Here is a 17,167-nt window from a genome sequence, read left to right as displayed (position 1 = left end):
GAATCAGTTGCATTTACTTTGAAGACCCTGAGTTGAGATGGAGTTCTTACCCCATGCACTCCTTGACTGGAACATTTGGAGAAGAAATCATGTTTTGGATTAAAAGAGGAAGATATTATCCATTACAGACATCCCAAAAAGGAGGCTCCAATAAGCATAAGATTTCTAAAAGGAGCCCGGGAAGTTTCTGTTCTCTGCCTTTTAGTGACCCTGACTTCCATCAGCAGCTGAGAAGGTCATTTGGCTTTAGACAGCAAAGAAGTATAGAGGGGGACCTGGGAGAGAACTTTCTAAGCCCCTGTGACATCAGAAGATTGGACCCAGTTGCTCCAGAGACCCTCCCTACAATGACCTTGTCCAATATGACATTGTCTGGATGAGCTCCTGAACACACACCTAGGGCTCCAGCGGCTTCAGTCAGCTGCTGATAGGAGTATTAGCAAAGAGGGAGAGTGCTGGAGGGATATTTAAAGTTAATGAGTGAAGAGGTAGGGCTAAGGCTCAAACTGAGCGTTTGCCTAGTGCGCATAAAGCCCCAACTTTGATTTCCACCATGCCATAACCGAGCCATGGTGTTGTACACCTGTTATGCCAAACATCAGGAAATAGAATTGGTAGGATCAGAAGTTCAAGATCATCTTCAGATACCTAGTGATTCCAAGGCCAGCATGGACTACACAAGACCTTGCCTCAAACAAATAACAAACAAACAAAGAGGAAATCCTGCAAGAAGCAAAGTAATATGAGCACATGGAAAGTAGAACACCCAGGACAATGGTGGTGTGGTAGGAGTGTGTCAAGCCAGTGTGTGGAAGACAGACCCCAGCTCATCCTCACTTGACAAACCTCAATGTTCCTAGAAGCAACATACAAGTCGTGTCAGCAAGCTGTCGTGACTTACACCAGCTTTAAGCGAAGGTCAAAAACCACTGAACCAATAACTAATACCTGCTCCAAAGAGGAATGTCTGGGTTAGACAAAGAGAAAGCATTTTACACACACACTCCTGTCACTGTCCCTCCCTCATGGAGATTAGCTAGTGGTGGTCTTAGGTTTTTACTGATGCAGTCAAACACTATGACCAAAGCAACTTGGGAAGAAAGGGTTTATTTTATCTTATACTACCAGGCCACAATCCACTATGAAAGAAGTCAGAGCAGGAACTCAGGGCAGGAACCAAATGAAACAGAAGCCATGGTGGCATGCTGCTTACTGCCTTGCTCCTTATGGCTTGCTTTCTTACATAACCCTGCCCAGGGGTGGCTACCCCCACAGTGGGCTGGGCCCTCCCACATCAATCATTATTCAAAAAAGTAATGACTCCGTGGACTTGCTTACAGACAGTCTCATTTTCTGAGGAGGCATTTCCTCAACTGCCGTTCTTCTTCCCAGATAACTGGAGCTCAGGTTAAGTTGACACACCAACTCCAGTCCGAATAGAGAGCAAAGCCAGATAAAGCAGACAAAACGCCAAAGGCATAATGAGGTTCAAACCCCTCCACAAGCCAGGAGTGGAGTGTACACCTAGCTGATGGCTCTGCCGGAGCTGGGGGCCTCCTGGGTGCTGGTCCTGGAAGAGTGCTGTGGCTGGCTACAGCTTGAGTACCATGAGGCAAAGCAGAGAATAAAAACTACTGCCGCTTCGATGTAGGGAGCTAGATCAGTTGATAAAAAGCTTGTCGTGCAAACACGAAGACATGAGTTCAATCCCCAGGACCCAGCCAAAAATAGATGGGTATGGTGGAGTGAATTTATAATCTCCTAACCGAGGAGGTGGAGACAGGAGGATTGATGAGCCTCTCACTGGCAAGCCGGTCTAACATGATTACTTAGCTCCAGGCCAGGAGGGACCCTGTCTCAGAAAACAAGGCTGATAGGAGTCCTGAGGAACAATAAAGTTGTTCTCTGCCTTTTATGTGTACACACACACACACACACACACACACACACACACACACACACACATCTACCCTCACTTCAACACTGTAGCTGGGGCCAGATCCACTGCCCGTCCCTTGTCCCCAATTCTAATACTCAACTACACATGAAAATTCAAACCATAGCTAACAATCCTCTGGGACTGGGGCTTCAGCAAGCTACGGGATAAGAAGGGAGACAGAAGAAAGGTTGTCTCCTGTCAAGGCAGGACACAGCCAGTATGTCCCTGTGAAACCTGAGTCTGCTGGCCAGCAGTTAAAGGTGGGAAGGTGTCCTGAGGAGCTAGACAGAAGTGACCAGAAACCATGGGCCTAGGGTAGCTGAACACAGAAGGAAACAGAGAACAGAAAAAAAAAAAAAGAACAAAAGGAGCCCCCTCAAAGTAAACCTTCGAAGCAAAGCAAAAGAAATCTAACAGAAAAGAAGGCAGCCAACAAAATTCAATATCTGAATACACCCTGAGGAAACAGAGCTGTGGAGTTATCTCGAAAGACCTTTTTGAAAGGCTGTGTCAGGTTGCCCAAGAGATAAAAGAACAACTTCCACTTTAAGGTGTGAGAGATTCTTAAATAACAACAGCTATAAATGAAAATATACAAAGATACTGAGTTTAAAAGCAGAAGAGAGTGGGGATGGCCCAGTCTCTAAAACACCTGCTTTGCAAGCAAGAAGACTCAAGTTTGAGCCCGGAACCCATGGTAAAATGCTCGATGTGGCAGTGCCAAGACTAGCCTAACTGGTGAACACCAGGCCAATGAAAACTCCAACGTTAAAACGGTCCAGATGGATGGCCTTCCTGAGGAATCACACATGAGGTCGGCCTCTGTGCACGCACATGCACACAAGCACACTCAACAGTCAAATCTCCTTACAATTGATGTCATCCACCCACACATGACACAGCAGAGTGAGGGCTATGCAGAAGCTGGCTGGGTAGTCTGCCTTCCTTCATGTTAAGTAGATTTTGTTTTGGACCCAAGTTCAGTTCCAACACACACACACACACACACACACACACACACACACACACACACACACTTCATTAAAACTAAATAATAGTTTTTCTTTAAGAAAAAAAAAAAGAAACAAACAAACAAACAACCGACCAAAAGCTGGTGAGATGGCTCATTGGGGTACAGTGCTTGCTACACAAACCTGACAGTTTCAGTTCCATTCCTGGAACCTACATAAAGGTGCAAAGATGGAATCAACTCCACAAAGTTGTCCTCTGATCTCTATGTGCGTGGGCACACACACATACATACACACAAGCACACACATATGCGTGCAAATACTCCATAAAATAAAGTTTAAGACTAAGTGATGGGATCAAATGGAAATACAGTGGGAAGCTTCTGTGTCATGAATGAGGAAAGTCCCTCACAGGCTCATGTGTTTAAACACGTGGTCTCCAGCTGGTGGAGCTGTTGTGGAAGGTTGTGGACCCTTTAATAAGTGGAACTTCGTTGGGGTTAATTAGACACTGAAGTGGACCTTGAGGTTTTATCTTATGTTCCACTTCCTGTCTGCTCTCTGTTTCCTGACTAGTCTCCCACTAATGTGCCTTCCCCACTAAGGCAGACTAAATCTCCTGAGGGGTGTCCTGAAATAAATCCTTTCTCCACTAAGTTGTTGCCGCTTGTCATTGTCAAGTATTTGGTTACAACAGAAAAGTAACTAATACTGCTTCCCGATCACTAAAGATCAGAAAGACTGTCTACAGAGCTGTTACAATTCAACCTAAAACAGAAGAAACTCAGATAAAGTGGGATGTATATAGAAAATTCAAATTATCAACAGATAATTATAAATGGATTCACCCTTTTATTAAAATAAGAAGTTATTTTGTAAGTAAAAGTCACCCCTTGGGGGCAGGGAGATGGCTCAGTTGGTAAAGGGCTTACCTTGCCAGCACATGCACCTGTGTTCAATCCCCGGTCCCGTGTCAGGAGCCGGGGTGGTGAGCTGCATTTGTAATTTCAGCACTGAGGAGGCAGAGGCAAGAGAACCCTTGAAGCTCAACACCTGGCTAACTTGGCCTGATCAGATGAACCCAGATCCCAATGAGAGAGCCTGCCTCCAAAATCAAAGTGGATAGTTTGTCAGGACTAATACCCAAGGTTGTCCTCTGGCCCCCTCCTGCACACCTGCCTATGTGTACACAGACAGACACATATGTGCACATACACACATCCCAACCTCCTTAAAATCACTCCTATATACTACTGATAGGAGAAAAATCATGAGTAGTACAAGATTGGGAATTTTAATTGAAAGAATATGCATTTATCTATAATATACTGTTTATATATAAATATATATCGCATACCGTTTTTTATATATAAAATATACATAAAATATATAGATAAACTTACTATAGAAAGTTTAATATGAGGCAAAACAATATAAGGAAATGGATAGGAAAGAATGAAACTACATGCACAAAAAATAAATTCTAGTTCAAAGACCTAAACATAAAGTCAGACTTTTAAAATTTTAGGAATCAATATAGGAAAACATTCTAAAACTTTTTTCACAAGTAATGAGTACTTGAGCTTGACAGTACACTATAATTGGAATATATAGAATATCTTAACTCAATTAATATTTAAAACTACTCTCAATCAAAAAAATTAAAGTAGACTACTGGCAATGGTCAAGAGAGTGCCTGAGCTTACCTGCTCTGGTGATCGAATGCCCGAATACTCTGGCTGTCACGATAGAACTCTCATCCAGTGTCTGATGGAAGCAGATGCAGAGATCCACGGCCAGGCCCCAGGTGGAGCTCCAGGAGTCCAATCAGCGAGAGAGAGGAGAGATTGTATGAGCGAGAGATATTGATATGATTGGAAAAAGCACAGGGACAAATAGCCAAACTAGTGGAAACACATGAACTGTGAACCAATAGCTGAGGAGCCCCCATGGAACTGGACCAGGCCCTCTGGATAAGTGAGACAGTTGATTAGCTGGAACTGTTTAAGAGGCCCCCAGGCAGTGGAACCCGGACCTGTACTTGGTGCATGGGCTGGCTTTTTTGGAGCCTGGGGCCTATGCTGGGACACTTTGCTCAGCCTTGGTGTAGAGAGGAGGGGACTGGACCTGCCTTGGCTGAGTCTACCAGGCTGGGCTGACTCCCCAGGGAAGACCTTGCCTTGGAGGAGGTAGGAATGGGGGGGCGTATGGGGGGGATGTGGGTGGGAGGAGGAAGGACAGGGGAATCCGTAGCTGATATGTAAAATTAAGTTAATTATAAAATAAAAATATTTTAAAAATTTAAAATAAAACAACAACTCAACATCATAAACAGGTGAGAACCAAGTGAGCATCGTTGGCCTAAAGAAGTTACTGTTCCCATGTGTACAAATGATAAAGTGAGCATGTGCAGAAAACCATACCTCAGTAAGTGGACATGGGGCAAAGGGCAGGAAAAATCATATCTTTATAAAGCCAATCTTTTAATTCCTACAGAAGACTACTTTAAAAAGCAAACCATAGAATTATTAAAAATTATCACTGAATTATGGTGCTTACTGTATATTAATGAGATGAACAAGTGTATAGAGGAAGGCAATTTGCTAGAAATTGTTCATCTCATTGAAACCTTGCAATTTTCCTTCATGGAATATTCCCTAGAATGCTCCTGCTGATTGGTACAGGAAAATTCCTACAGGTCCAGGGTGTAGTGCCATGGTAGAGTGTGTGCTCATCATATAGGTAGCCCTATGTTTAATCCTTAGTACCAGAAAGTTTCAAAACAGAATTTCTTAGGAGCATTGTCTAGATCAGAAAAAAAATCTTTGTGTCTATTAGTGGGAACTGTCTAAATAACCTAGTGTATTTGTGCTATATTCATACAGATAAATATTATGGAAGTTTGGGCTAAAGATGTAGAGTGTACATAGCTGTATATCATGTATAGAGCTTAGATTCACTTTCTAGACACAGTGTGTGTGTGTGTGTGTGTGTGTGTGTGTGTGTGTGTGTGTGTGTACAAATTCAATGTATGTGTCAAAAACAAATAGCCTGACTCAGATATGGTGGTCCATATATCTACTTGAGAGGCTAAGGCAGGAGGTTCAAGCCCAGCCTAGGCTACATAGTGAGAGCCTGTCTAAAACCATTATACATACTTTATCTACCTACCTACCTGTCTAGTTATGTATGTATACAAATAATCTGATATATCAAAATTTATAAAATCTCAAAAAGTTTTGTTAGAAAAGCAAGTTGCAAAGTCACAGAGTATTCAATAATTAAATAAAATTTTAAACTTTGCAAAAACAGTATTGTATGTGGCTTATGGCTTCATAAAGTTGGGTGGGAATTTCAGAGATAGCCTAAATGTAGAAGTGGGTATAAGTCTTTTGGATAGCTGTCTAAGATGCGGACAGAGCTCCAAGGGAAGCTGTACTGTAGTACTGACTTTAAGAAAGCAACCAACGCAGTGTCCAAATAATTCAAATTCCATCAAACCTTATGGCGCTGAGAAAGAAAGAAGTCCCTACCTTGGCCATTGTCAGCTCCTCTCTCCAACTTTCTGTGACCTGGTCCCTTCACTTGTCTCCTCAGGGCTTTTCTGTAATTTATGTTTTCTCTGATAATAAGCCCCTCCCTCCATCACCCAACTGCTCCCTCTTGCATTCCAAGCTCAAACATCAAACTGAAGGTGCCATTTTTCTTTCTAAGCCATCAGAAAGAAAAAAAAAACAAAAAAAAAGAAGGCTAGATTCCCTGATACCAACTCTCATAGCCAATAAACTTCTCCTTCATTGGCCTTGTACACATTAACATCAGTTACCTGTGTAGTTTTTAAAATTTGCTCAGGAAATCTCATGTAAGCAAAGGAAATGTTCTATTCACAACTTAATCTAAAGCGAGATTGGACACACGATGTGTGCCCAATTGATGGACTAACAGAAGGGGAAAGACAAGGGAGGAGCGGGGAGATGGAGGGATCCACCTAGCCCTTAGGAATGGCTGGGTAGGGCTAATGAGGTTGGAGCGCCAGGCCCAGGAAGAGAAGGAGAAAAGGCAAACCACGTTTCCACCTCAGGTAACACTGGTCCCTTCAAACTCAAAGTGAAAGGACCTGGCCACTGCCTCCCACTGCCCTGTGCTCCGTTTCCAGCATTTTGTCACCTGTAATTACGGGTCTGTGGCATATACTTCCAACAGGTGCTCAGTTTCAGGAAGTGATGGAGAGCTCCTGATAATCTGGCCTCTTGGGGTAGGTGTGATTTTCATGTTACTGTAACACCACATTGAACAGTGCGTCCGTATAGTAAGAAGAGAGAAAGAGCTCTGTGATGCTAAGTCTAGGCACTAGCTCAGCAAGAGGAACAGAGTGGATTAAGCAGAGTTTCCTCAACATGGATCAACAAAACACCCACAGATCTGCCGGACACTGCACCTCCAGCCCTAACATCCACACCATGTGTCTATGGGCGCCATCGCCTCATACCAACTCTGTAAATACCTATCAGAGGGATGCTATTCCTAAAGGGTTGCAATCTGTTGTAGAACCCTGGGTGGGTTACTTACATCTATAATGCTAATACTCAGGAGACTCCTCAGAGTTCAAAGCCAGTCAGGAAGTTTAGCCCCATAGGAAGTTCCAGGGCAGTTTGAGCTACAGAGTGAGACCCTGTTTCAAGCCCAGAAAAGGAAAAAAAAAAAAAAAAAAAAAAAAACAAACAAACAAACAAAAAAAACCAGGAAACTCTATTTTATATTTTGAAGTTGAGAAACATAACAGTGAATGTCGAGAGTAACGTTTAGTGGCCTCAGCTACAAGGCAAGCATTATGCCGAATACTCCACATGCAGTAATTCACTCCCTGAATCCTTACAAGACCTGTGAGGTAAAAGAATGTTATCAGTCCATTTTACAGGTTAGAAAAGTGAGCAAGAAGCCGTTGGCTGAGAGCACCAACCCTGAGTAAAAAAAAAAAGCTGTGGTGGCACATGGCTGTAACCTCAGCCTTCAGGACGTGCATGCAGGAAGTTCAAGGTCATTCCTCGCTGCAGAGTGAGTCAGAGGACAGCCTGAGGTATATAAGACTGTGTTTAAAAAGAAATAGGAAAGTAGAGATAGATGGTTCAGAAGGAAGATGAATCTTCGACATTTTTCTGAGCATTGAGGTGTCATAGAGAAGGAAGCATCTCATTTTCTAGCACTGGAGAAAAGAGTTCAGTGACCCTCACAGAGGGTTTCATCTTCATGTCCAAGATTTTCAGTCTTCACAGCTGAAAGCAAGAAATAATGGAAGAGGGGCGAGGAGAAAGAATAATCCAATAATGAAAGTCATCATGGGCTCAGACTTTAAAAACAAGGCAGGTATCTATGCTTCCATACCAAAACAGAATTTTGTGAGTGAAAGTCAATCCTCTTTTCTTCTGAACTAGAATTGTAGCCACCATCTCACGATGATATGAACTTGCAAAGAAAAAAAAACCTCAATTAAATGAAAATAAGATTAAACTATCCCATGACTTTTAAAGCACTGCTTTCCTCCCATTAGCAGAGAAAGCTACTTACTCCAAAAGGATGCCAGGGAGCTACAAGTCATCACTGTAAATTCTCAACTGCGTTGACAAGACTAGGCCAGAGTGCAATGGCCCCACAAGATTCTCATCCCTTCTGAAAGCTCTTATGCTCCAGGCTACACAATAATAGAGTCCACTGTAATAAGACAGGAAACCTTATGGGCAGATTTAGATTTGTCTGATTTATTTTCTCTCTTGTCAACTGCATGATCTTGGACAGGCTATTTGGTCAGGATCTTAGCTTTTTTGGGTACACAAAAAGGGGGTACAGCTAACTCACAACAAGCAAAGGTACCCAGGCTATGTGGAGAGTAGCTCACAAGACTTCATCAAAGCCAAGAAAACTACCATCAGAGAATCTTAGGATAAGGAAGAAAGTTGTGTCAACTCCTCTGTTTTATCATAGAGGAAGTAAAAATCCCAGTACAAACCTGTTAGAAACCTTTCATACTTTGCCAGTGTCTTAGTTTGGGATTTTATTGCTGTGAAGAGACACCATGACCACAGCAACTCTTATAAAGAAAACATTTAATTGGGGTGGCTTGCTTACAGTTTCAGAGATCTAGCCCATTATCATCATGATGGGGAGCATGGCAGCATGGAGGCAGATGTGGTGCTGGAGCTGAGAGTGCTACATCTTGACCAGAAGGCAGCAGGAAGTCGACTGGCTGCCACACTGAGTGAAGCTTGAGAAGAGACCTCAAAGCCCGCTCCCACAACAACACACTTCCTCCAACAAAGCCACACCTACTCCAACAAGACCACACCTTGTAGCTAGAGTTTTCCTGCCTTGCCCACAGTCAGCACAAATCTTTGTCACCTGCCAGTCCCACAGCTGTTCAGACCCAACCAAGTAAACACAGAGACTTATATTGCTTACAAACTGTATGGCTGTGGCAGCCTTCTTGCTAATTGTTCTTATAGCATAAATTAATCCATTCCCATAAATCTATACCTTGCCATGTGGCTCTTGGCTTACCGGTGTCTTCACATGCTGCTTATCATGGTGGCAGCTGGCAGTGTCTCTGACTCAGCCTTCCTGTTCTTTCTTTTCTCCTCTCTGTTAGTCCTGCCTATACTTCCTGCCTAGCCACTGGCCAATCAGTGTTTTATTTATTGACCAATCAGAGCAATTTGACATACAGACCATCCCACAGCAACACCTCCTAACAGTGCCACTCCCTTTGAGGCCTATTTTCTTTTAAATTACCATACCAGGTGCTAAGAACACGTAAACTGATGAACCTAAGCAGACTAGTCCTAAAAGATGGTCCCAAGACACAGGGAAAGAAGGTACCAGTGGAGAAGGCCAAGCCAGAGTTTGGTACTTAGAGGAATGATGTCATATAAAGACTCTGCCAGTACACACTCTGCAGCTCCCAGCTTCTCAAGAGAATTTAAGGTCAGCCCATTGTTTTTTAACTTAGGCATATGGCCACTTGGCCCTAAAATAGGGGTTATTTTGTGGTGGCTTGGGTCCAAATCTTTCTTGTCAGGGTCCCAGTTTATTATAACTATGCAAAAATAAGAAAATTACTTATTCCCAGTACCTAATTTTATTCTTTTTAAGTTGGTCCTCCTTCTAAGAAGTTAAGAGAATGAAGACAGACAACTGCCCTTCATTTTTCCTCCTACACAAGGCACGCCATTAGTCATGGATGTTCATAATCTACACATTGGGCCTTATCCCAGCCTCACAGTAATTAAAGCATGAAATGTATGGTTCTCCCAGCACAAAACAACTCTGGGTTCAGACAAAGACATCCCGTCTACTTTTAAGATAGTACTTATTTTCTTCCTTTTGTTTTTGTTTTTGATTTTGAAACAAGGTCTCGTGGCACTCAGGCTTGCCCAAAGCGTGCCACAGAGCTGAGAATGACCTTGAACTTCTGACCCACCATACACCTCCTTCTGATCATTTCCCGAGTGTTGGGATTGCAGCTGTGCTACCACACTCGGTGTTATGTAGTTCTGGACATTGAACCCAAGGACCTACGTATTTAGGTCATCATTCCACTAGCTGAGCCACATTCCCAGCCTCTGATAGCTCTGTTTTCACTGAATGGTTTATTATTCCTCCTAACATTGCCCTTCCTAAAGCTTCTCCCTTTGGATCCTAGTTTTTCTCCTGGAACTCCAGATTGTGTCCTGATACCTTACTCATACACACACACACACACACAGAGAGAGAGAGAGACAGAGAGAGAGAGAGAGAGAGAGAGAGAGAGAGAGAGAGAGAGAGAGAGAGATCTTTTCTATATTTGATGACTTCTTAACATCTTGGTGGTCCTGGAAGGAAGGGGAAGGACTAGCCCTTCCAGAGCTAGCTAATCTCTAGAATTAAAAAAACGACCTAACTGTAAACAAGCATTTTTCACCCAACTTTTGCCTTCCGATAACTCTTACGTAGTCAGCAAATTCTCTGTGTAAGTCTACATAGACCAAGATACCAGAAATTTGGGGACAGCCCCACCTCCTGAATTCACTGGAATTTTTAAAACTAGCCAAAACTGAATTGTCTGCCTCAAGGAGAGTTAAAACTGTGGTCTCCTCTCCTACGCCTCTTAACTGACCAATCTGACATTATCTAACATGGCCCTGGATGTTATGGAGTACTAGTACTGAAAGCCTTCTCACACTCTGGGACTTTTTGTGTTGTCCCTCAGTCGCCTCAGCAATAAAATTGGCACCTTTGACCTGCCAACTACCCATCTTTAGTAGTGATCTTTCTGTTGCTGTGGTAAAACCCCATGATCAAAAGCAACTTACAGAAGCAAGAGTTTATTCTGGCTTACAGTTCCAGAGTGAGAAAGGGACCCCATGACAGAAGGCGGAGGAATGATAATAGGTGGCCTGAGCACAATGTCATGTGATCACACCTTCAACCTCAAGCAGAAGAGAATAAATTGGAAGCAGGGTGAGGCAATGAACTCTCAGATCCCCCAGTGATGGGCTTCCTTCAGCAAGTATGTACCCCCCAAACCTTCCCAGACAGTACCGCTAAATGGGAACCAAGTGTTCAGATAATTGAACCTATGAGTGACATCCTTACTCAAGCCTCCAGACCACCTAAAACAGTTACTTAGAGCTCCCAAATCTGACCTGTACATTTGATCAGCATTCTTTGTCACCTTGGAGCTCCATGTTCCAGAATACCATGGCCCCACCCACCACATCCATCCCATCATAGTCAACTCTTCAGAGCTCAGCCTTTTCCTAAATGTAGGATCCAGTCCCTCTCAAGTACCAAGGAACTTCTCCCTCCTGTGACCTGCAGTGTGCTTTCATCAGTCCCTCCATTATCTTTATCAAAGCCATTGCCATGCTGACGACAAGGAGGCTTTCCCTTAACAAAAGCCTTCAATACACTTCACACAAGCGTTTGTTCAGCCAGCTTCCCCACTCCTTACCTGCAGAGCATACTGCTCAAACTGAGTGTTAAAACCCATCATTTTTTTTCCCAGTTAGCTGTTGACCACCTGTTAGAATCAGATATCTCAGCTGGGGAGATAACTCAGTCGGTGAAGCGTTTGCTGCAAATGCATGAAGACCTGAGTCAATCCCAGAATCCACACTTGAAAACACCAGGCATGGCAGAGCACATGGGAATCACAGCACTGGGTAGGAAGAGATGGGTGAATCCCTGGGCCTTCCTGGCCACCTGGCTTAGCTTTATTAGAGAGATTTCCAGCCAGTGAGAAATCCTGTCTTCAAAAACAGGTGAGTGGACTCCTGAGGAACAACACTTGAGGCTCTTCTTGAGCCTTCATATGCATACGTACATATGTGTACTCATTGACCCAGAAACAAGCCCCCCACCCCCCCACCCCTGCCCTCGCGCACATGCAGGTACACACACACACACACACACACACACACACACACACACGAGAGAGAGAGAGAGAGAGAGAGAGAGAGAGAGAGAGAGAGAGACAGAGACAGAGACAGAGAGAGACAGAGAGAGACAGAGAGAGAGAGGGTGTGGGGCAAGAACCAGATCTATTACCTTACTCATTACTATGATGATAGTAGCAGCATTGTGCCTGAAACATGAAGTGCTTCTGTGCTGAGCACATATGCACATTGTTCCAGTAAGGCTCATTGTAGGTGCGCTGCTTATACAGTCCCACCTCCTAGGTAGGGAGGTGGAGGTTCCTACAGATGAATGTCACTCACTAATACAAATTTAAATTAAAGCGGGGCTGGATTCAGGGCATAGCTTTTCATTGCACCTTAGTTTGCTTCTACATATCTCTCCCAGCTAAACTGTGAGAACCCATGATATGTTTATGTTCTCACCCCCAGCCTCTGAACTGTGAGTGTGCAGACATTTGTTTTTATTGGACTCTGTGAAATCCTGATAGTAGCATCAGTTGTATTGTCTGTCTTCCTGGACTTGTGTAGGTACCTTCTTTCTCTTCATACAACCATTGACAAATATGTTGAAATGCAAGAGGCTCTCTGGCTTTCTCCCAAGATGTTCTCTTCTTTGTGGCGACACACACACACACACACACACTCCTGGGATATACGGCTGTGCATGCACTGTACAAGTCTCCAACCACATCCCTCTCAGCATCCCTTCCTACAGACAGCAAGGGCTTCCCAAGTATCTACCAGAAAAGGATATTTTAAGTGGCTTTTAGAATTATGATTACATCAAGTTTAAAGTCCTCTAATACTCTAACAGGAATCACATTCAAAAGTAAATAAATTTGAAAAAGAATGGAGCTTGTTTCCTTTTCTTAATCCATTAATTCAGGCTCATGGAGATAAGCTATTCTCTTTTCTCTGGTGCATTTAATAATAATAGCTTCAGTTTGATATCAGTTATTATGGATCTCATAAAACAGCACATTATTTTAGCACTTTATATTCCAATGATGTTTTACAATTTAAAAACCTTTCAGAAATCTGAGGGTCCCCAAACTTCATGCTTGAGGGGGTCAGCTTTAATTGTCATAGTGAATGTAGCTGCTGCACTTCAACGTTTCATTTCTGTATCTAGAACCCATTACGTAGACACACCGTGGCCGGAGGAGCCAGAGTCCCGTTCATTGGGTGGCATCTTAGAGGCTTATAGATGCTGTTGTCAGTAGGCAGAAGTGATGTGTAGAGACCATGCAGCTGTCTATATTCTCATTTGTTCTGTACTTCCAAAGGCAAAGGTCAACTCTCCTTGGTACAAAAGATAAAAGCAGTCAAATGCATATATTTGTGTGTGTAAGACTTTCACATGCCTTCCAAAAATTCTTTTTTTTTTTTGACATGTAACTTTTAAACTAGAAAAATCTTTTCCAAAAGATGACTTTTAACTGTAGCATGTAATAACATGGGAATATTGCAGAAAGCCTCCCAAGAGTTCTCCAAAGCAGGATCTGGACCACTCGGTGTATGGAGATGACATTGTCTGCAAGCCTTACCAGAGAGCTGGGCACAGCAGCCCCTGGCCTTGCCTCACAGGCACAGTTCAAAGCCCTTCTTCCTTCCTGTGTGCCCCAAACCTGTTTACAAGTATCGTGCTCTTCCATAGCACTTGCCACCGGTACTTAAGTGTGACTAATGACAACCAAAACCAGAAACGAAACTAAATTCCCACTACTAAAGAAAGACTGGAGTCAGCCCTCTGGGGTGAGAGGCACAGAGGATTAATTATATTGTAGGAGTTGATATCTTTCTTCATTTCCCTTTCCAGGCTTTTGGCAAATACATTTTTTTCCACAGTTTTAAAGAAATGTAAGAACTCCCAAGTTCCACGGCCAGAAAACCCTGACAAGCCCCTGATAGCTGAATAATGGATGAAGCTCTGCTGTTTACTTAGCAAGGGGAGGAAAAAAAAAAAAAAAGAAGAGCGATAGAGAGTTCCAGATACAGAGCAGAGATCTGACATCCTTCAAGCTGAACAATAGTGAGAAGAATAGACTGCCTCCTTGCCTTTTTTTTTTTTTTGTCCGTGTACAAAATGTGTCTGGAAATAACAGCTCAATGTGTCATCATCCCAAGCTGAATCCAGCCATTCTCCTGTGTCCCCTCAGAACAGGATAAGACCTGACCCCCAAGTATCAAGTATTTCCAACCCCACAGCCTCTGTCACATGGTCACTCAGAAGATAAGGCAAAATTTTCCCAGCATGGAAACACTACCAATATTCCCACATAGCCATTGACGGTAGGTAAAGCTGATAAAAATGTGAAGTTGGAATCGGCAGAGGTTACGATTTTCCCTGTTTCGATGCTGATTAATTCACATTCCTAAGCTGAGGATGAGCCTCCCATACCAAGGCAGCGGAGCTGAAGGCTGTCCTGGTGCTTGTCTTCTGAGAGAACCCTCCTCATAAAGTCCCCCACAATACCTGTCACTGGTACCTAGACTTTCACCATTAGAGATTCATTCTTTTGGTTCTGGGGCATTTTAATCCCTGGGGGTCCTATTAAAATGCAAAAAGCCTGAGAATAACTGCATTGAAAGGTATTATTAACTGACAGCAATGAGGCCCTGGGGAATTGGACACAGGCTAGAGCCTGAGGAACTGAACAGGAAATCAGGACGGGCAGAGAGAGGAGGCAGGTGGCAGCAAAAAGAAACTTCCTTCCAATTGTTCAGGGGCAAGGTGACCCACTTCTGGTGTTCCCTGTAGAAGGGAACTGCCTTCCCAGGCAGCTGGATGGGCACAGGGCACACAAATTGCTTCAGTTCTGCTAAAGGAGAAAGTCAGTGCTAGAATATAGTTCACAGACACTAGGAGTGTTTCTCTTGAAAACCTAGAAGGAACATAAACTAACCAGGCAATATCGATAGGAAAGAAGAAGAGGGGACCTGCATGGACTTCAGTAGGATGGTCTGTCTCAACCAGAAGTTGCTGGCCCACATCTTCAGGAAGCAGCCCCAGAGCCTGGTCTATCCCCCATGGTGACATTCCTCCCTTGAGAGGGTGATGATGGACACCCTGTTTCCTGCTGCTGGAGAAGATGGAACCTCCATGTTATTGTTATGTGATAGCTGGCAGGTGTAGGGGTGTGTGTGTGTGTGTGTGTGTGTGTGTGTGTGTACATGTGTGTCTATGAATGTGCCTTTGTGTCTACATATACTTTATGTGAATTTATTTGCATGCATATGTTTGCATGCATTTCTCTGTACACACGTAGCTTATGTGTATTTATCCACATGTGTGTTTATGTATATGCTAAGTGTATGATGCTGTGTTTGCATGGGGAGATATCTGTGTTTATACAGGGGTGTGTGTGTGTGTGTGTGTGTGTGTGGTTTTGTGGATGTGTGTTTCTATGTGGCAATGTTTGTTATCTGTGTGCATGATTGGGTAGTTTATGGGGGAGGAATGCGTGTTTGTGTATATGTGTTAGAAGATGTGCATACATAGTGAACAAAATGAGAGAAGACTTGACTTTCCCCGGGAGGTGCTGTGCTTGTAGAGGAGAGGACAGGTGGAGATGGCTGCCTACGCACCTTCCATATACCTGGAGCGAAGTTATGCGAGTACTGCTTTGTTTTCTCCTTGTCCCTGTTGTTGCTTCCACTTCATGGTGGGCAGGTATCTGTTTCCGGCCTGAGCTGGGCTCCTACAGAGAACTACAGTGCACAGTCTGGGCCACTCTGTAAATCATGTCAGACTCAGCTCTAGCACCCAGATGACAAGGATCTTATGATTTCATAAAAGGAAAACGACTTAACCAAGAAATTCCTGAGGAACTTGGAGATTTGAGAATAAGTTTACTTCTCTGTCTCTGTCTCTGTCTCTGTCTCTCTGTGTATGTGTGTGTGTGCGCAAGAGAGAGAGTCAATATGTATTCCTAGGAGGCCAGAACTAGCTATGTAGATCAGGCTGGCCTAGAACTCAGAGAGCCACATGTCTCTGCCCCAATTCTTTGAGTTTCTGGCAAGGAGGGCACACGCATATGTTAAGAGCCTGTGGCAGAGCAAAGCTACTCATGAAGGAACAAGAGAACAAGAGCCACCTCCCCTTTGAGGCACATCTACAGGCCCTAAGGTTCTCAACAAGGCTACAACTCTTAGGGGCTCCACTCCTCTGGTAGAACCGCCCTAAGAGGCAAGCCTTCCCATGTAGTCACTGGGGAGACCAGTGTCCAGGTACAGCAGAAGGCTCAGAGGTGCCAGAGATGGACCCTCAAGACACTGGCCATGGCTATGAAGCTCCAGTTACACAGAGGGAACGCCCCATTGAGACCCACTGCACTGGTCATGATACAGCTGAACAAGAAATGTTGTGTCTACTAGGAATTTGCTTTAGAGTGATGTCACACTTGCTCACCAACATAAAATGACAAGTATGTAGGGTGATGGATGCTTTCGCTGGCTCCATTTAATCTCTGCATAAAATTCAGATAGGCCACAATATCACACTGCACCTTCTAAGTGCATGCAACTAGCATCCGTTAATTAACGGCAAGTTAAACCTAACATTCAAGTTAAACCTAACATTCACAAATGCTTGGAGCTGAGGTGTAAACCAACCTCAGGCCAGTTGTGGCCAGGCTCTCATTCATTCTCCCCATGAGTTCCAGTTCCTTGATGCAATCTGTCTTCTTTATCTTGGGAAAGACTGTAATTCATTGCCCCCAAGTCTTCGGGAACCTGTCTTTGAAAATTATACTTGCTGTCTGTAGGGCATATTTTTTAACCTATTTAAAATGGATACCGTAAATCCC

This window comes from Peromyscus leucopus, chromosome 5, assembly GCF_004664715.2.
Source record: "Peromyscus leucopus breed LL Stock chromosome 5, UCI_PerLeu_2.1, whole genome shotgun sequence".
Lineage (NCBI taxonomy): Eukaryota > Metazoa > Chordata > Mammalia > Rodentia > Cricetidae > Peromyscus > Peromyscus leucopus.
Note: the sequence above shows the minus strand (reverse complement) of the source record.